Raw genomic sequence first — 22,494 nt, forward strand, 5'->3', positions numbered from 1 at the left:
TGCAATCCGATTTTCTACAGCAGGTTGATCTTCTACAATAGTCCGATTTATTATCTTGTGTGTTAAACTGTTGTGTACATAAAGCCTCAAGCAATGAAGCTATTCTTTGTAAATCATATTCAAACCTGATTAAATATAACTGAGAATTTTGTGGCTGGGTTTTTTCACCTTCATCAGGAAGGTTTTCCCAGAGTAACTTAGTGTTCATACTATTCATTTGTGGATAATTTTTGTTCCCATTATAATCTGATCATAAACTTAACAATATGGACTCAATTGATTTTATCTTGTCCATCTCAACCTATTTTGCACTAGTGGCTTTTCCACTTGGTGCAGTATAGGTTACTACTGGTGGAGTATCATCCAAAGTGTTTCCAGAGCCTTGTATAATCTCTTGCTCAAAATTGGTCCATGTCGATATAAATTTTACACTCTCTTTAACTTCTAGTTGTGAATGTGTATCTATAGTTACTATTGGTTATGATTGTGCCAAAATTGGAGTAGAACTGTCCAAAATACCCTTCCCTTTTGATTTGTCAGGAATGGTGGGGGATGTTGCTTTGTAAATTCTTCTTGAGATGTGAGAAAGTCTAGGTTGTTCTGAAATAATTTTGTCCATCCCTTACTTGTCTCATTTACCACCTCATTTACTCTACCCATCATAAGGCTTATATGTTGGTTTTTACTACTAAAAATTGTCCTATTAGCAATATCTATACATTTTTTATTTTTTCATTATTTATAGTGCCACATTGTTCCAAAAATGCAACTTCAATGATCTCTTTATCTCTCTTGACAGCATCAAGACTCCTAGCTTCAAGTTTATTGTATAGGGATAAAGGTATATCCTTCAAAATTTCAACTAAGGCCTTCTTATAGATGTCTATATACAATAAAATAGCCTCTTCTAATTTATTTTGCTCATTGCTTCCAAAATATTCATAATAATTTGATATGTTCTTTAATATTCCATCTTTTGTAACTTCGTCAATAATTTCAGCATAAGTAATTGTTGTCTTACCAGTTCCGGTATCATCACTCTTCTGCTATTTGCTTGTGGTTTCCAGTGTGACTAGTTTCCTCTTCTGCATAGGCTTCCTTACTAGTGGTCGTGGTGCAGTAGGTTGAGCTACCCTTTTGACAAGTCTCCTCCTTGGTTTTGCCTTTTGTTTCTCTACCAATGGTTTTACCACATTCTTCCTTTGCACCCTTTTGAAATCTAGAGGCTCATTATCCTTAGACTCAGAGTTAGAAGTGATTGGGGAAATGTCTACTTGTGGCTTCTTCACTTCTTCAGTAGCAACCTCTGGCAGTTTGAGTGCCTATTTAGATTTGGAACCTAGCTGAGTGTCTATCTTGTAATCACATCTTGCACATATGCAAACATTTTCTCTATTTTCTTCTCTTCTTTTCCCGTTAAAACCTATTTTCACTTCAAGAGCCTTTTGTCTTGCTGTACCAAAGTTCTCTATTTTATCATCTAATGGGGAATCTAACATTGTCTTTGCATAAACTTCAAAGATCCTATCATCTACCTCATATCCCAGCTCAATAATCCAGATTTTGCTGGGTTCAACTACTTCCATGAGTGTTTCATCAGTTTTCACCATGAAACATATGTCAGTGGAATACTTCTCCACAATGTTCTTTGATATTCTTTCCCTTTACCTCATGTTCTCCTTAAATATATTAAAATAACCCCAAAGTTTCTCATCTCTATCGATACCAAGACCAATGATAGCTTCTTTGACCTACATACCTACCAATATGTCATGAGCCCATTGTTTCTTTCCTAAACTAGGTACCTCATTCAAGAAGTAAAGAATTAAACAAACAATTAAGTTTTCATATCTGAAGGTGCCTTTCTTGGTTCCTTTGATCTTTTTAAGGTTTAGCATTAATTCACTCCTCATCCATTCACATTAGTCATACTTCACATTATTCCTTAGCATCTGATATGCATCACAAATGCATGAACTTGCAACAAAATTCAATTTATTGGATTGAGTTACCTTATATCCTATGATCATGCTTGCAAACTTTATGTCTATGTCGGTGATAATTCTTATCCTCATTGATATGTTATTAGGTGTAGAACCAATGAGTTTATGAACCATTGTGTTGGAAATTTTCTTACCAGGTTCTTGTTCGACCCTAGGTAAGTCAGTCACAACTTGTATAGCTTCCTTCATGATCATGTAGGGTATGTCTAATCAAATGAATTCATTGTGAACCATTCTCAGAATGTATATGATAACTTCATCCTTAAATTTTGATAAATATAGAATACCAGTTAACCCTAGATCCTCAATTGCTTTAAATTCTAGTTTGATATTTTCGGTGTCTCCCAGTATCACTGATTGATACATGCTTTTGGTAGCTTTGGTGCCCAAATCCTTAAGAGTACAATGAATGTATACCCCCACATATTCAACATACATTACTCCATCAAGAACTTTAGAAAATGCTCTCGCAGAGTCTTCCTTCTTGGAAATTTTGGGAACCTTTTTAAAGACTGGCCTTAACCTATCCTTGACTTTGAATATTGTGGGATTTACAATAAAAGTATTACATAAACCAGGGGCCTGCACTTGTAGGAAGGCACAGTACCTAGAGCATACTGCTCATCACTAAAGAGCCTCACTGACTACAAGCTTTTTGCAAAAGTAAATTACTGAAAAATGAACTTAGGAATGCATCTGCTATGCCAAATAAAGTTCTAGTTCTGGTTCTGCTTTGTACCAGTTCACAAACTTGAACTATTCTGGTATTACTTCTCCTCCAAGAATGCTTTCCAAGCTATCTATAGATCATTGCATTATATAATGTTTGCATACAAAAATGATCTCCATATATATAATTTGCATCATAGAGTTTTGCTATACCTATATATGTCTATCACCTATTGCATCTCATCATCACATTATTCTTGTTACAAAATTTACCTAGCAGATCGACTTATATACCTATTAGAAATAATATGCCCTATTTTGGCTTACAATGCCTTTAGAAAAGATATTCAATGTCGGCCTCGACAATAATTACAAAATGATTTACAAAATAAATCTTCCTTGATGTCGGCTTCCTTGAAGTAATGATGTCGGTGATGGTGTTGGTGTTAGTGTAGTCTTGAATGCTTCTAATGCGGGTATCTTCTTGTATATGCCTCCTCATGCCAGTTTGTGGCTTTCATCAGATGTTGTTGCCATCAATGATAACAAAATGAATCCTATTAGTATCAATTGCCAACAAACTGTACGTGTATTGTCAAACCATAATTGTTAAGGTGTCTTATCCATTTTAACTTTGATATGTACTATGTTAAATGTGTAAACCATTGTACTTACTACTTCTCTCCAATAGATATGAGGTAGATTAGATTCAATCATTATTATTCTAGAAGCATCCAAGATAGTTCAGTTATTCCTTTCCACAACTCCATTCTGCTGAGGTGTCTGGGGAGCAGAAAATTGTCTTCTTATACCATGCTTGTCACAAAAGTTATTAAACTCACCTGATGTGAATTCTCCACCATGATCTGATCTCAAACATTTAATCTTTAATCCTATCTTAGTTTCTACTTTAGCCTTAAAAATTTTAAAATTTTCAAATGCTTCAAATTTTTCTCTAAAAAAAGTAACCCACATCATTCTAGAATAATCATCAATGACTAGCATGAAATATCTATCACCATGAAAAATTTTAACTCTAGCAGGGCCACACAAATCAGTATGAATAAGATCAAGAACATCATTTGATTTATATTGTATACTCCTAAAAGAGGTTCTGCCCTATTTACCTATTTGACATTCCTTACATACCGGATTATTGGGCTTCATAATCTTAGGTATATCTCTAACTACCTTAGTTGAACTAATCTTCACAATGCAATCAAAATTCACATGAGAAGTCCTTTTATGCCATAGCCAACTCTCATGAATTTGTGTAACCATACATGTCTTCTCATCGGATTTTAAATGAAATACCTTTTATCTATATGCCAGTTGCAATCTCCAAGCCACATATGTTAATGATTTTGCATTTTCCATCCTTGAACTGTAATTGAAATCCCTTATCTACCAATTGTCCTACACTCAAAATATTATTCTTCAAACATTTAACATAATAAAAATTGTCAATATTGGTCTTACCATACAATGATAAAATTCCTTTTCCTTTGATCATATATGCCTTGTCATCTCCAAATCTAACTACTCCACCATCAAATTCTTGCAAAGACAGAAATTTCCCTTTATCTCCAGTCATATGATGTGAACAACCACTATCAATTAACCATTCATCATTGTCCTCAATTCTAGCAGCAAGTGCCTTCTCTTTAGGTACATTCTCTTCCAGTGTTGGATCATCTTCCTGGATAGCCAAGAATACCCATTCTTTCCTATTGTCAGATCCACTAGCAAAGTCTTATGTTGGTTCATCATTGGAATTAGTAATGCCTTCCTCATTCATTATGTAGCATAATTTTTCTCTATTTTTCTTCAATCTATATTTGTTCTGATATCCAAGGTTAGGCTTAAATGATATTTTAACTCTTTCTTCAAATCTTGATTTCCTTTTAGGACATCTAGATGCAAAATGATCAATGTTATTGCATGCAAAACATTTAAAAGGTGGTTTTTCTTCATACTTACTTCCTACTAGAACTTTCAGTACTCTTCTAGCAAATAGCTCTTCAAGTTGCTCAAACTCATAAACTTCTCTCTTCATATATTATAATTCTTTTGCATAGAGATCTTTCCAGTCTTGCTTACTAGTTGCAGATGCAGATGCATGAAAAGAAGGTTCAGTCTTCACAACTCCAGAAGGTCCAAATTCCTCAAGCTCAAAAACAAATAGTTTCCCAACCAAAGTATTTTTATTGATAGATGTATTATCTATTGTTCTCAACTCATTGATAACAGTAGCCTTAATTTTGTAAGCTAGTGGTAGGGCTCTTAGAACTGTAAAAAAAAATTCATCTTCACTCAGAGTTCCACCACAACATTGAATTCTCATAACAATCTCATTTACCCTTTCCATGAATACAGTAATTCTTTCATCTTCTTCCATCTTTAGGTTTTCATATCTCACCCTGTAACCATCAATTTTAGCAATCTTCACTATAGGGTCACCTTCATTAAGAGTCTCCAACTTATCTCATATAGCCTTTCTAGATGATTTGCCTATTAATCTCATTATTTGTTGATCAGACAATGCACACTAGAGGGCTTCTCTTTGTCTACAATCATTCTCAAGCTCCTTATCTAGGTTTGCTGGAGGAGGATTGTAATGCCCCGCTAGGAACCCCAAAGAAAAACAACATCTAAGGGTGAATTTTTTATTTTTTTTTAAAGTATAAATAACATTAGGTGCATTAATTACTACAATGCACAAAAGGAACACAAGCAGAAGACTTACACCAGAATTCCTTAAAGGTTTACCAACGAAGAATGATACTAAAAAATAAACTCCATAATTACAATTAATCCAATTAACCATCATTATTTGTTGAACATAATAAGCCATATGCAATAATAGATACACCATTTAAAGACTGAAAGGATACAATATAATTTTCTTCAATAAACCATTCACACTAGTCATATAGAAAGCTGATAAATAACATCCAAATCATAGGATTGCATTGACCATAAAGATAGATGGCTTCCAATAATACATTCAGAGTTAACCACTTAACTAAATTACAAGGTTACAAAAGTTCAATAATACAAATGACCACATGGGTCTCCAAAGAACAATAATCTCCAACTTGAGATAAAGCATGAGTCACGAACCACATAACACCTATGAATCCAATCCTCACTTGAAAGTACGAACAAGAATATCCAATGGGAAGTGGCACTACCACCTGACCATGTGATCCCAAAATGGAAACACCCCACCATGCTCAAAGATAGCAGAGGACCCTCAAGAAAGCGTAAGCAAGACATGGACGACTAAACAAGATGACATCATGGTTGCACAATAAGACTCCACAATATTCCAGGTGACTCCACATCACAATACTCTAGTGACTCAACATCACAATACACAAGTGACTCAACATCATAATATAGAAGTGACCCTAAAGAGAGAGTGTCATCGTATAGCTTATGATGGTTACAATGGTAGGCCTCCATAGGTCTCGACCTCCATCATGGGTTATCCTAGTAACCTTTCCAAAACCTCCAGCTCTATCTAAGTCTCATGTAGACCCAACCAACCCTTTGTGAAGAGAAGGTGGTCAGTTTGCCATTCCAAGCCTTCCCACTACATCTTGAGCCTATACAAGCACTCAACTATGCACAGGGTAAAATATCTTATATAATGTTATAAACTACCCACCTCCTAATCAATTATTAGGTTATCACTTATTAATTGACTTTCGACGGGTTATCCTGCCTTCCACTTCGGGAGTGGCCCCCACTCAAAAGCTACTCTCTCAGAGGACACTAAACAAACATGGTCACTCCACAAGGACCCTATGGCAAAAAAAACAACCATAACACCATTATCCAAAAACAAGTGGTCAAAACAAGGACATACTAACTCTTGGTTAACCATAATAAAGACACTACATGGTCAAGATAATGAGGTCATCATACATCACTTGATCAATAGGTACCAAATATGCCACAACAAGACAACTGAACCAAAGACGAGAAATAACACAAATAATACTATTTGCAAGGAAAGATAATTTCACTAAGTCCGCACTTAGAAAATATTTGAGAAAATGACATCATAAACACTTGAAAATCCATTGACTGAAAATTAAATAAAATACTCTTCGTTTAATACATCATTCAGAAACATCATTCATTTCTATATAATTTCCAAATTCAACACTCCAACATGAATAAAATTCATATTAAATATTCAACTAAATAAAAATATGAATTATATTAAACATATAATCTATTTCCAAGATCACATCCAAATTTATCAATTTGAATTAAAATCCCAAGCCTTGATTTCAATAAATAAATCTATTAAATAAATATTAAAAATCATTATATAAAAATCAAATTATAAATTACCATTTAACAATATTTAAACTATCTTAAAAATTCATTGCATTTAGAAAAATAATGAACGACACATTAAATTGTTATGCGAAGGGTAAAAGGGCATAGGGTGGGCCAAGGCCCTACCCACTATAGTGCTGCTGCTGATGGCTATAGACACTACCCATTGGTAGCAGGCACTACCGTCGGTAGTAGTCCTACCGACCAGTAGTGTTGCTACCTACGTAGCAATCACTACCAACTGGTAGTGCTGCTACTCGCGTAGTAGTCACTACCGACCGGTAGTGCTACTACTGCGGTAGTAATCCACTACCATCCCACGTGGTGGGATTAGCCTGCCACTTGGGTTAGGCTAGATTAATATCATAATAAAATATCATTTTCTTATTTCTTCCAAAACAATTTAATACGAAATCAAATCATCCCCTGTTCATTCATGGGAGCACATACATAGTGCCAAATTCCAAAATATGAGAGGATAATCTTTAATAAGGTAAATGGTAAATTGATAACACACAAGAGTCCCAATAATATACAGTTTTTGGGCAACATAGAATAATTTAAAAGATAGGAGAATTATTTTGATAATTTCCTCACTTCCATTGCACAGGAAGAATTCCTTGCATCTTGCAAAAGAGGCAAATAACAATTTTTTGCCAACATAAGCCCCAAATCTTGGGCAAATAGAAGCTATAAAACACACAGACAACTAAACCCTTTTCTTTCTATTACCAATAGAAGAGATAATTTAAAAACTTGATTGTGTAAGAGCACATAACAAACAACAATTAGAAAGATGATCCATTTCCTTCCAACATGCACCCATTTGCTATGACTTCAACAAAATCATCATTACCAACTACTATTCCCTTCCATCCAACATTCAAGAAGAATCTTCAAAGAGATTTTTAAATTTTTCCAACACATGAGAAGTAACAAAAAAATTCAAAATTAAATTGCAAAACAAGAAAAGGTTATCCAACCTTTAAGCAAACCAGGAAGCAAATTGATGGAAGAATCCCAATCTTGCAAACCAAATCCAACTCTAGCTCCTCTTCCAAAATGGTTTTCAAAATTTCTCATTCAAAATTTTGCCTCCCTCTTCTCGTGAACTTTCAGGAATATATGGGAAAAATATGTTTCTAGATTAAAAGTTTTTCCAACCAATTAGATTAAACTATTTAAAAAGTAAAAAAAAAACATTTAGATTTACCTTTTTCCATAAACAATTCTTTTCCAATAAAATAAAATACCAAAGTCAAATGGAAAGGTAAAAGGGAAAGCTTTTATTTATTTTCTATTTTCATAATACTTTCTTTCAATATAATCATTCCACATTTAAATGGCAAGGCACATACTTATTTCTTTTCACAATATTTTAATACAACTTTACACAATAAAATAAGCCATTTAACCATTTAATTCTAGCAACTCATTAATTTAATTAAATCAATCACTCAAGGCATATTAAACAACTAATTACACCAACACAAAAATAACATTTTTCACTCAATTAAATAACCATTTAAATAAATGGAAATGTGCAAAACGAAGAATGCTCAAATGATGACTCACAAGACGAAAGCATAAAAGCATTCTGACTCACATGCTGGTCAAACGGAAAAGACGATCGACTGACAACACTCACACAAGTGTAACTATGGGTCAAGCTCGGTTACAAAAACTATCTCCTCCACTCCCATTGGACAAATAAGGCACACTCAGACCTATGAAACCAGGTGGAGTCGATACCCCGTACCTACCCAATACTTGTACCTACAATGTCTTGCGCCAACGAACCATACATGCATATAGGCAAATATATAAATAGACATGGTACACACCAATTAAAGAGAATCGTGATATTCCCTATCTCACCAAAGTGAGTGAAAAAGAATCCCATACATTGCAAACATGCAACATATAAATAACACATCACATTTATAAGGTAAATGTCAGTCCATGTCAGTAATCCATAAAAATATCATTTAACTTAAGTAATGAAATACTATTATAAAGCATACACTACACATCCAGATAAAGCATGAAATAACATCGCATAAATTCTAAATCATATACAACAATAATGTTCCACTGAACAGTCAACTGAAGTCAAATAGAAGTCCAAAAAGAGTTTGATCAAGGAGGGGTACTACATCCTCCCCCCCAAATCTAGGCTTACTCTTGGAAGCCTAAAATAGATAAGAATAAAGATCTCTCATCTTCGATGCATCATCCCATGTTGTTGAGGTCTCATCACTTGGGTCCCAGAGGACCCTTACCTAGTTGATGGTATGACCCCTAAGGGTCAAATCTTGATGGAAAGTTACACGTCCTCAACCTGCAAAGAATTCCAATCAAGAACATGAGTCACATCAGGATGATAAAGAGGAAAAAATGAAACATGAAAGACATCATGGATGTGGGATAGACTCGGTGGCAAAGAAAGATAGTAGGCAACAAGTCCTTTCCTCTCAAGGATCTCAAAAGGGACAACAAAATGAGGCACCAACTTAGAACCCTTTCCATAATGGATCAGACTCTTTCATGGACGCACTCTCAGAAACACATTGTCGCCAACAAAAAACTAACGATCCACTCTATGAGCATTGGCACACTTCTTCGGTCTATCCTGAGCAGCAACCAAATGTCCATGAATCTGCTCAACCCGTTGCTCCATCTCATGAAGCAAATCTGATCCTAAATGCAACCTATCCTCTAACCGATCCCAACTCAAAGGAGTATGGCAAGGACGACCATACAATGCCTAGAAAGGGGACATGCCTATAGAGCTGTGATATCCATTGCTATAAGAAAAGTCCACAAGGAAAATATATTCCTCTCAGTGCGACTACTGATCTATAACATAAATGTGAGGCATTTCCTACAAAACTTGATTCACACACTTAGTTTGACCATCGGTCTCTAGGTGATAAGCTGAACTGAAGTTCAACTGGGTCCCCAAAGCTTGTTGAAGTGAGGTCCACAATGCTGAAGTAAAGATAGGATCTCTATTAGAAATGATCCACCTTGGAATCCCATGGAACCTCACCACATCTTCCAAGAAAATGTGTGCCACCACTACTATTGTATAAGAAGATCAAATAGGAACAAAATTACCAACTTTGATCAATCTATCAATAATGACCATGATGGCATCATGATGACATGAAGAAATAGGCAACCCCACTATGAAATCCATGGAAATGATATCCCATTTCCAATCCGGTACCAAATCAGGCTGTAAAAGCCTCACAAGGTGTTGATGCTCCACCTTCACCCTCTATCATTCTAAACACTTCGACACAAAGTCAAAAATGTCACGTTTCATACTAGCCCAATGATATATCTATCTAAGATGAGCATGCATCTTCTTGACACAAGGGTGTGCTGAATAAGGTGCACGATGGGCCTTAGTCATGATCAAAATGTGAACCCTCCAAAAGAGGTACATATATCCATCCAAGGTGTCAAAGAAGACCATCTGGCTCAAGATCATATCCAGAATATCTACCCTCCAATGGCCTTCTGGACTACACCACAACTCTAATATCCTGATACAAGGTGTCCTGAAGAAGAACTCCATGAATCCTCACTTTCCTGCAGTGGTCATCTAAACACTCTACTCTCTTTAGATGACAATCTACACAAGCATTGTGAGATGATAGTGAATCCATCCCTAACACAACTCCATAGGACCCCAAAGGAATGACTCGAAGGTCAACTGAAGTAACAAAGGGTCCTAGGTCCAACTCACAACTGGGAATGAAGGCATCTATAGACACATGCACACCAGTGGCCAAATCTACCTGCCACCTATCCACTTGCTTAGCAGATACAAACCCGCACCACTCCACAAAGGATAAAGAAATAAAATAATCTGAAGCACCAGAGTAAAAAAGTACATAGATAGGGATACCACCCAACACACTTGCAATCTCAATCACTGTACCCTAATGCTCAGTTTGGCGGTCATCAACCACTGCAAATACTCTATGGGATGTACTTGCATCCCCCATTGCTGACTCTGATGATGATGGTCTCTGACTACCCATCTAGTGAGAATGTTGATGGCATTGAGCGACTATGTGGCCAAACTGTCCACATGTGAAGCAAGCTCCTCTACCAGTTCCTCTACTCCCAGAGGGCCCACTAGACTGCTGAAAGATTCCACTACTAGGGGTTTGAGATGCACCCTGAGAGGACTGCCTTGGGAAACTCTGCATGCTCCTCTACCAGTTCCTACTCTTCCTATGTTGAGAGCTGCCACCTTGCTGGCCCTGAAACTATTTCGGTCTCGATGACTACTACTGTTCATGTTGTCCACTCTTAGGGGGTGCCTAAGGACCTCTAAAAGGTGCATCAGTCTTGGATTGATTCCCTCTCACTCTAGACCCATTGAAAGGTACACTTCTACTCTACACTCCAAACTAACCACCATGAGCACAACTAAGGTTTTACTCCACCAGCCTAGCCTTTGCTATGACTACCTCTACTGAAGAAGACTCAAACACTCTCACTCCTCCACTAATGTGATCATTTAGACCCCTCAAGAAGTGTTGAACAAGAATCACCTCATCATTTCCAATACCAACATACTATTTGAGCTCATAAAAAATGTGCTCAAACTGATCTACTGACAAACCAAACTGGCATAAAGAATATAACTCATCTAGTCGAGATTGCCTCCACTACAGTGAGAGAAATCATACCCTAAATCTCTCTAGAAAGATCTCCCATGATACAGTGTTAATGCTCACACTAATCCTCTCCTCCTCTAGCCACCACCAGATATATGTAAAACCCTTGAGATGTGTAATATCGCATCTTGCCTTGGTGTTGCTACCTTATAGATACATAGAAAAACACCGATCTAAACTAATAAGTGAAGTCTCTGCCTCGAGACCAGTACCTTTACCATCAAAGAAAGGAGGATTGGACCTCATCAAGTCCCTCATGTGCCCCATGGTAACTAAATCGTAGTCCATTAGGACCTCTCTCCTTCTATGAGACCTCTCTGTCTCCCTCTCCTCTAGAACCTATAGATGTGACTCCTCTACCTGAGCATGGACGGGCTAATCAGCCTCAAGTCTGGGGCCTAGTCTAGCTAGAACCTCCTGAAACATCTGACACAACTCTTCCCTTTTAGGAACTTGCTCTCCTGAATGCTATTCATCATGATGAATAGACTGATCCTGATCCACACTTGCATGAGTGGGTGGTGGTGAAGGACTATGGAAGGGAAAATTGACTTGTTTTGAGCTTGAGGAACTTAGAGATCAGAGTGCTACTAAAACTGAAACTACATTTAAATTATCTACCTCTGGTAAGAAAAAGATAGATTGGAAGGAGATGTATGCTAAAGATTTAGAGAACTTTGAAAGAGAAGAAAGAGAACTTGAAGAGATGGAAGCTCTGATTGCTAGAAGAATTCTTAAAGGAGTAACTGAAAGTAAGTATGAAGGGAATGTCCCTTTTAAATATTTTTTTCTTGCAATAAGATTGGTCATTTTACTTCTAGATGCTCTGAAAGAGCTGCTAGGAATCATGAAATATTTGTGAAGAGTTATAAGCCTAATCCAAAATATTAAAATAGACCTAAATTCAGAGGGAATAAGGATAAATCATGCTATTATGTTGGTGATGATGATTTTAGTATTACTGATGATGATGATGAACCAATGATTGGATCTAGCAATGGAAGCTCTGGTAAGGACTGGGTTTTTATTGCTACCAAAGATGATCCTCTCAAACTTGTCATTGAAACAACTCATACTGAGGAGAAGGATTTAGCTGCTAAAATTGAAGAAAAGGATGAATGGGTTATAGACAATGGATGCTCACCATGACTTGTGACAAGAGAAAATTTCTATCACTACAAGAATTTGATGGTGGATTAGTTAGATTTAGGAAAAAATAGGCATGTAGGATCAAAGGCAAGGGATCAATATCAATGGATGGTAAGAGTAATGTACTGATAATATTTATTATATTGAAGGTTTAAAGCATAATATTTTAAGTTTAGATTAGATGGTGGATAGAGGATTTTATTTACAATTCAAGGTTGGGAAATGTAATATCATCAATAGATCTAGATTGGAAATTGTTTCCAAAACCCAGACCAAAGCAAACATATTTCATTTGAACTCTGATGAGAACACTTGCTTGATTTCTCAGATTGATGTAAGTTGGTTATGGTGTAAGAGGATGTGTCATATAAATTTTGATTGCATAGTAAAGATCACTTCAATGCAATATGTCAAAAATTTGCCCCCAATTGTAAAACCTCAAAATCTAGTATGTAGAGAATGTCAAATGGGTAAGCAAGTCAGAACTTCTATTAGAATCATACATGATAAATCTAATGAAATTGTTGATCTTATTCATACTAATCTGTGTAAACTGGCAAGGACTAAAATTTTTCAAGGTGATAGATACTTTAAGTTACTTATTGATGATTATTCTAGAATGATGGTAGCATTTTTGAAAGAAAAATTTGAAGATTTTGAGAAATTCAAAATATTTAAAGCTATGGTTGATATTGAGACATGACTGAAGATAAAGTGTTTAATATCAAATCAAGGTGGTGAATTTACATTGGATGAATTCAACAACTTTGGTGAGAAGAATGGAATCAAAAGATAACTTTATGCACCCACAACAGAATGGATTGGTAGAAACGAAAAACATAACCATATTAGATGCAGCAAGGACTATGATGATAGAAGCTAGATTGCCTCATATTTACTTGAGGGAAGCTATCAATACAGCTATATAAACTTTCAACATAGTACACCTTAAAGGTTATACCAGTAAGACTCCTTATGAATTATGGTTTGGTCATACTGATGTAGCCATAACCGATAAAACCCTCAAAGAGAATCAACCAGCTTATGCAACAAGAGTAACACAACAAAAGAAACAAGAAAACATAACTAGATAACAAAAATAGATCATATTATGCCTTAGAATTTCTAGCAACCAACTGATTATCATCATATAATCTTCTCAGAACATCCCATAGTGAACTGGTTATATGCAGGCTTGAAGCCCGATACAATCCAACTGGGACTCTAAGAATCAACCGGATCAAAAAATATGAATCTAAATCTTTATTCTTAATTCTACTTCCTTTGCCCCTACAGATGATTACACTATCATATATATCTTGATGCACCCATAAATGATAAAACCCTCAAAGATAATCGACTAACTTCAACAACAAGACTAACACAATGAAATAAATAAGAAAACATAATAAGATAACATAAATAGATGATATTAATGCCTTAGAACTTCTGGAAACTAACTTGTTATCATCATATAATTATCTCAGAACATCGGTAGTGAATCGATTACATGTAGCCTTCAAGCCAGATACAATCCAACTGGGATTCTAAGAATCAATCGGATCACAAAATGTGAATCTCAATCATTGTTCTCAATTCTACTTCCCCTGCCCCTAGAAATGATTACATAATATCATATATATATCGATCAAAACATATTTGGGTCAGCCTCATAAAGATTACAATTACCAATGCATAAAAATGAAATGTATAACTAGGTTGGCCCTAAGAATTAAAGAAATCTTTCCAGAAAATAACAACCATGAAGTGCAGTTCAGCAAGAAGGTCGACCATATGCCAAAGAACATTAGAAAATACCCCAGAAAGGTCCACATGCCAAGAATCATATTGGTAAAGAAGGAAAACCGACCGATAAGCACAAGAACTATCCCAAAATCCATAAACAATCAACTGGAAGTGATAATTGACCAGCAAAGAACTCAAATGAACTAAAAATATGGAATTAAGCATATGAACTATCTTGGAAACTGAAAATAACATCTTCCACAAAAATCAAGCAACTAACAGTACCAACCAGTAATAACACAAAAAACTACATAAAGAACTAGATAAGAATAAAACTGAAAGGAAATATTTTTGGTTGATGCAATATTGCTCATCGATCGGGGATGCTCCTACATCAGACACCCTAGGTACGTAGAAAGAAGATGTTCCATGAGATGCAACTCAGGAACATCTAAAAGGATTCATAATAAAGACCCCATGCTCATTTTGAGTCCAAACATCTTCTTTATCTACCAACTTATGCTTTAACTCCTCTAGTGCCTCAATCACCTTCTCTAACCCATGAATCTCTTTGTTTTTCTTCCTTTCCTTTAGAACAACACATTGTCTCTATTTATTGCTCTCTTTCTTTTGCAACTTTGATTTGTTTCTGCCACAAGACTTCATCTGGTTTGTCACCATAAGCTCTTTGTCATCCGGTTCTATTTGGCCACCAAGCTCATTTGGATATTGATGAGATTGATTGTCATGTCTACATTATCCAAGGAAGGTTTACATGCGAACATGTGATATATCATTCAACGAAGGTTTTTGTATTATAGGGAAGACATATATGCTTAACTGAAACTATATCAAGCATTGGGAGATGCTACTTTAAGAGTTCATTCTTTCTAGATTGTACCTCGATGTTTTTAAAGTCAGTGAGACTTATTTTTGTTATGAGTAGTGAGATCTAGGTGGTTGTCCTAAATGCAAGTGCAATCCCCATTGTAATTTCACATACTGTTGTAGAAGTATTATCTGATTTTGGTTTGCTCTTGGTATTGCATCTATCTAACCTTGTTTTAGGAATTAACCTTGAATGAAATAATGCAAATATTAAAATAAATGTTGGAAAGATATACCTCAAATTTGTATTTGTTGTTGATGATTATTTTCTTCTTGAATGTAATCCCATATGTTGTATGAAATGGCATGAACATGACAAAACCCTAGTCACACACATTCTTACATATGAATGATGTAATTTTTCTCCATAATGGTTGATTGAAAAAATATGCAGCCTAGAAGACCTCTGAAAATGCTTGAAAAATGAATGCTTAATGAATGCAAGGATGTTGGATTACTTTCTTAGAGTTTAAGAATGATTGTATGAAATTAGGTTGATGAAATATCTTTATATAGGAGTATCTACATTATTTACCCATTATTCCAACCTCCAACAATCATATAAAGATAAAAACTTAAATTCTCATTGGAGAGATCGGGCCCAACTAATAGAGACAAGGGTGATACCACCCTACTCCTTCTCAATTAGGATCCTCAAATTTAGTCTTAAGGAGTAGGGTATCCATCCAAGAAATCAATTAGTGGGTATACATGGCATAAAAACTAGAGAGAAGGCATTAAACAAATTGAAATAAGAGATGAGGAGGACACACACTATAGTAAGGGCACACACGACGTGTAAATTGGCTCAGTGAAAATTTACAATGCTACATTTAGCCCCCAATTTAACGAGAGTATGAGCCTATGGATATAATAACAGTAAAGTAGACAAAGGAGATCAAAGAAAGGATCAATTAGGAGCATAATCACAAGGAGTATAAGAAATCACTAATTTTGAGGAATCAAGGTCCTAGTCTTAGGATATTAACTCACTCAAATTAATGTAAGGGAACACAAAACAAAAAAGAAAGAGAAAACAAAGATAAAAAAAGACAAAAGGGAAAAACACAAAAGACACACAACATAAAAAACCTAAAAACCTAAAAAAAATCTCAAGTCAACTTGCCAAAGAGTTCTTGATACCAAAATGTCTCAACCACTAATATTTTTTTTTTTAAATGTCATCTCAAGAACACAAGTGATCACATAAAAGAGAAAGAGAATGCATCATTCCTAAAATACAATCAAAAAAACTATGAGCTCATGAGAAGAATGAGAGAAAGCATAGATACACATTCTAGATGTGTTTTTCTAGGTGATCCATGTTGGAGGGGAGTAGAAATAGTCTAGTTGTATTTTGCTAGCTCTACTCACCCTCGTGCATGTGTAAAAGTTATATTGGGTCTTAGATGCTAAGAATCCCATATAGGATTTTTTTATCTTTGGTTTCGAGCATGCAACAACCTGTGTAAGATATGCACTGAAAATATGTGTCTGTTATCAGAAATATTGCATATAAAAGTTATTTTTCTCTAGTTTCAAGAATATGTAAACTCGTTTAAAATAAATATATGTATGGTTTTGAGGACATATTGTGTAGGAGTTTACTCTCTCTAGTTTTGAGAATATGCACCAACCTTGTTTAAGACAAATATATACCTGGTTTTAAGGACATCTTGTGTAAGAGTTTTGTTTGTAGTTTCAAGAATGAATGCAATCCCATTTAAGACATGAAAAAATATAGTACAAAGAGGGTGATATGTATGCCCCCTTTAAGATGTCAAAATAGCCCTATGTTGATGTCTTAAGTAATCTAGAAACAAGGATACCCAACTTCAACACCAAGGAGATATCCTTTAGGCCACAATATTCATAAATCCAAGCCAAAGAGGAAAAATGCTTACAAGAAAGGATAAGATAGTTGGAAAAGAGATATCTTGCAATAAGTGTAAAGAGAAACCTTTGAGGAGAAGAGATATTTTCTCAAAAGACATCTACCTACAAGAGGAGTTTCTTGAACAAGCATAACATATTCCAGAAACAAAAGGGAAGGAGAACGAGAACACATACTGATGCTCTGCGATAAGGATTAGAAAATCTATTTGATGGAAACACACACAAGAGCACAAGGAACAAATGTTAGTGTTAGCAACAAAACATTATCCTAAATAGGTATACTAAGAGAGATATTAAGCATGAAATAGAAAGCATACAAACATAGAATAGATAAATTATACTCCTCCAAATGCTAATCAAGATGATCATAGTTGCTCCTCCCTTGTTCCTTTCCTCTCCAAGTTCCACATGAGTGTAGCTCTCAGCTTTTAGCACTAGCCATGGATGCCATATGGAGATTCAAGATGGCTGAATATGATAAGCAAATTCTATGCAAGTGTAGATAGTGATGCTACGAAAAATATCTATGCTAATACTAGTATAGTAACAATACTCTAATGCTTCCTCCTTTGCTTGACAAGAAGGGTTCTATTTATAGAGGAAATGGGGAAATGAAGGGTTAAGATTGAGCAATCTTAACAAGGGTTAGTATTGAAAGATATTCAATCCATGTGATACTTTCAACCCAATCCCATGTTGACAAGTGTCACCATGAGGAGGCTTGAGAGGAGAGATAAGGAGCATTAAATGCTTGAGGGGACATGATGGTTACCCTAGGGGATTGGGTTAGGGTCGGGTTAATTGATATTCCTTTTATCAAAGGGATAAATGAATATGTAAGGGTTAAATGGTTACCTTAATCAAATAAATAAATGCTTTGAAGAGACCCATGAGTCAAAAGGATGGTTAAGTTAGAGGAAAGTCTCTAACCAAAGGTAAAAGGTGAGTTAACCATAAATGGTTATGTAAGAGCCTTTAATGGTTTGGAAGACTTTAGAGGCTAACCATTTGAAGACATAAAGCCTTTGATGGTTATTGAAGACTTAGGAGGTTTTTGAGAAGTGAATTCCTTTTATTTAGGAATGTGACAATGATTAGGATAGGATTAGGCTAATTAAAAGGAGTTAGAAGAATTTAGAAGCGATTTAGGCATGCCAGTGGATTTTGTAGGAGAATGCAAGTGGGAGGAATTTTGAGATTTTTAATTAAAATAAAATCATTTATTTCAATTAAATGGTGTAATTTGAATTTGGGTAGATATTCAAATAAATATTAATTTATTTAAATGAGAAAAAGGAAGATAAAGCATTAAATGCTTGAAGACTTTAAGGGAAACCTTTAAAGGCTTAAGAAGACTCTAGAAGGAAGCCATTAAGTTTGAAGACTTAAGGGAAACCATTAAAGGTTTGAGAAGACTCTAGAAGAAAGCCATTAAATTTGAAGACTTTAAGGGAAACCATTAAAGGTTTGAGAAGACTCTAGAAAGAATCCTTTAAGCTTGAAGACTTTAAGGGAAACCATTAAAGGTTTCAAGTGGGTGAGGATAAAAAAGATTTTAAATAAATAATTTATTTATTTAAAATAAATGTGCAACTTGCATTTGTAGGAAAATACAAGTGGGTGGAGGATAAAGGTGATTTAAATGAATGTAAATGTTAATTTATTTAAATGTGAGAGATGGGATTTTGGGGGATTTAAATAAATATTTTGAGAGAAGATTTAATTAAATAAATATGATTTATTTATTTAATTAATGGTTTGAATTTTTTTAAATGAATTAAATCAAATAAATTGAATAATTTATCTAATTAATAGGAGAAGAGGGTTACGATGAATTAATTAAATATTAATTTAATTAATTATTGATTGATGGTTAAATAATCAAATAAATACTAAATATTCATTTAATTAAGTGGACAGATTTATGTGACTACACATACCTTTCTCCTATTGCTAGGCAAAAGGGATTCTTGATGAAGGATAACACACTTTTGACCCAAAGTGAAGGGTTTGTTTATAATAGATATACCTTGCCAGGCAAATAAGAGGTTCTAGTGAAGGCTACACACCTCTTATATAAGAGATAATCCTTGAGAAAAATAACAACATTGCACAAGGAATGACATCAAATCACAAACAAACACCACTCAACAAAGGAAAAGTGGATTCTTTGAAAGGATAGGAAAGATCATTCCCCACAAGTGTAAGGACAATGAGAAGAATTAAACAACCTCTAAGGAGACATTATATATAAGAAAATACACAATGTAATCACATGAAGGAATAAATATAAAAGAAAGACATTAATATATGTAAAACGCCACTCAAAAAAAGAGATCATATTCCAAAGAAGAAAGAAAGAGGTTTAGATGAAGGACCACATATTTCCCTAAGGAGAGATTAATCATAAGAGACACACCATTCCATGCAAGAAAGGAAATAACAGTATGTAAACTCCAACCCCTAAATGGAATAGTGAAACCATATATAGAGAGAAGAAAACAAGGTAAGATTCTTGCCCCCCAAAATACACAATGTTGCTCCCCTAACATGATTGTAATTTAAAAGAAAAAGTATTACCTCTCATGAAAAAGACCCCCAATGAAGTTAACTAATAGTATGATAGGGTGAGGAGAAACATGAAGGGTGAATAGAGTGATAAGGCACTACCTCTTCACCAAGAAAGAGTGCAAGATCAATTGTAAGAGCTATGAAAGCTCTATCATATTATTCTTGAACAAATGTTTTAAATGCTTTACACTTTCCTAGAGAATGAGAATGAGTATGATGGAAAATATAATGTGCATCATGTTCCTTATGCTTAGAATTGTAATTGATTTTCATGAAAGGAAAAACAATATTATTATCATCATAACAACAATAGTAGGCTGGTCTTGGCGGTGGCCCTCCCTCTAGATACGTAGACAAACCACTTTGCTAAGGATTTTGCAGCCTATACTGGGATCAAATTGGCTAAAGAGAAAGGATTGATGAGGGTTTGGTTGAAATGTTACTCCCTAAACATCATTACTTGTTTAATGGGATCCTCCCCCCCTAGTTGTTTTATTTAACATATTATTAAAGATTGCCTAATGCTTTTTAGAGACTGATGAATTTAAAATTTTACATGTATACCATGAAGGTAATAAGGTGGAAGATAAGTTAGCCAACATTAGGGTTAGTTTAACAAGTAGAAAATTCTGGAACATTTATGATTGGATCCCACTGGATCTCTGCATCCTTTTCAATAATGATTCTAATGCCTGTAATGTGCAAGGGGTTCTTGGAAATGATGGAAAATAATGAGATTATCAATGTCTCAGGCAGGATACCTTTTATGATAGGAAAGCCAAACTTTTGGGGAGCTTTATTAATCCTTTTCATCTAGTTTAGCCTAAACTTAAATGTGTTACATCCTATTATGATTGGGGTTTTTGTAGGATGGTGGGTACAAGAACCATCTAAAATCGAGGGTTTATGAACAATGGCAAAGTAAGGCTATTGTTTGGGATGAGCTCTTGGTGGGAGTCTTGATTGGTTATATCGAGACTCTGCATGGTGCAAATTTCCTTTTCATCAAGGCCTTTGTTCAAGGGTGGAGGGATGGTGTGATTAATGTTTATGGAATCAAGTTGGAGGTTAATGAGGATCTTGTGGCTAAGGTATCCAACACCTTAATTGGTGGAACCAAATTCTATAGAGATAAGAAATGTGAGACCGAGGTTATCGAGACTTTTTTCTTGCTGAAAGAGAGGGAGAAAGTGAGGAAGAATACTGATGGTGGGTGAGATATAACTTCACTTCCAAAGCCATGGCAGGTGATTATGAACATCATCATGCAATACGTCACCCTTGAAGGTAGACTCTATAGCTTATTCATCTATTATTTCATCATTCTAAATCATTTTCAATGTAGCAAGTGCATTTATTTTCCCCATTATTTATCCCCATCTTTAAATCATACCATTAGATCTCATGTGAAAATTCCTTCATCCCCTGTTTTGTATGAGGGCTTAATCTTGTTGATTATGGAGGATGTTAAAGTCTTGCATGTTGAGAAGAACCCTAAGGCTAAAAATAGTATTGAATTTCAGAAGAATGTCCATGCCCATTATGGGGATACTTCTTCTTATGAGGAGGTGGGCTCTCATGGGGACATAGTTGTCCATAATTTTGATAATCAGGGCCCCTTTTCATACATTTCTAAAATCCCTAACTGTGCTAGAAGAAAAGGTATTGTTTTATCTGATGAGGATGATGACCCTATATATGTACCTAATTCAGTGGACCCTGGTATTGATGTGAAGGGAAAAATAGTTACTAGGGTTTCAATGTTGAGTTCTAAGGGTAAATCTAGAATCTCTGGGCCCTCAGTGGTCAATATCAATAATCGAATGAAGGCCTCTTAGATTGACTTGGATGGACCTATACATGTTTAGGTTGTTAATTATTTTGTGCCTATTAATGTTGGCAAGGATACCCCTAAGGAGATGGGATCCTCAGTCCTTGAGAACTTGATTTCTAATATCAATCTGAAGAAGCTATAGGATAATTAAAATGTCCTATTCTCCTAGATCTTTTAGGATACTAATACTCTTAAGGAGAAGCCTAAACTACCTAGTGAGGACTTAGACAATACTCTTGCTAATATGAGGTCTCTAGCTAATGGCATCAACTACCTCAAGAAGGATCATGAAGAGTACACTAAGGCCCTAGAAGATGATTATCAGAAGCTTAAGCAGAGTCTGAGTTTGGTGGTGGTAGTGAGTAAGGAGGCCATGGATAGTACCACTAAGGGTTTCTATAGAATTATTAAGTAGGCCAAAGTTCTTCATGCTAACTCTCAGAGAAATTCCCCATTTGGCAACACGAAGTTGGTCAAGAAGGCTAAGGTGGTGGATGCACGTACACGTAAAAATCATAGGGCCCCACTGGAGGATATGGATAAGGACCTAGAGGAGAGTGAGATGCCTCAACTGAGTCTTTCTATGAGGATCCATAGTAAAGATAAGGGTGTGACCCTTGTTTATAGAATTAGTAAGAAAGTTCTAATTATCAACGAAGAGATCATTCAAAAGAATGATAAA

This window comes from Cryptomeria japonica, chromosome 11 (assembly GCF_030272615.1).
Source record: "Cryptomeria japonica chromosome 11, Sugi_1.0, whole genome shotgun sequence".
In the NCBI taxonomy this organism is placed as follows: domain Eukaryota; kingdom Viridiplantae; phylum Streptophyta; class Pinopsida; order Cupressales; family Cupressaceae; genus Cryptomeria; species Cryptomeria japonica.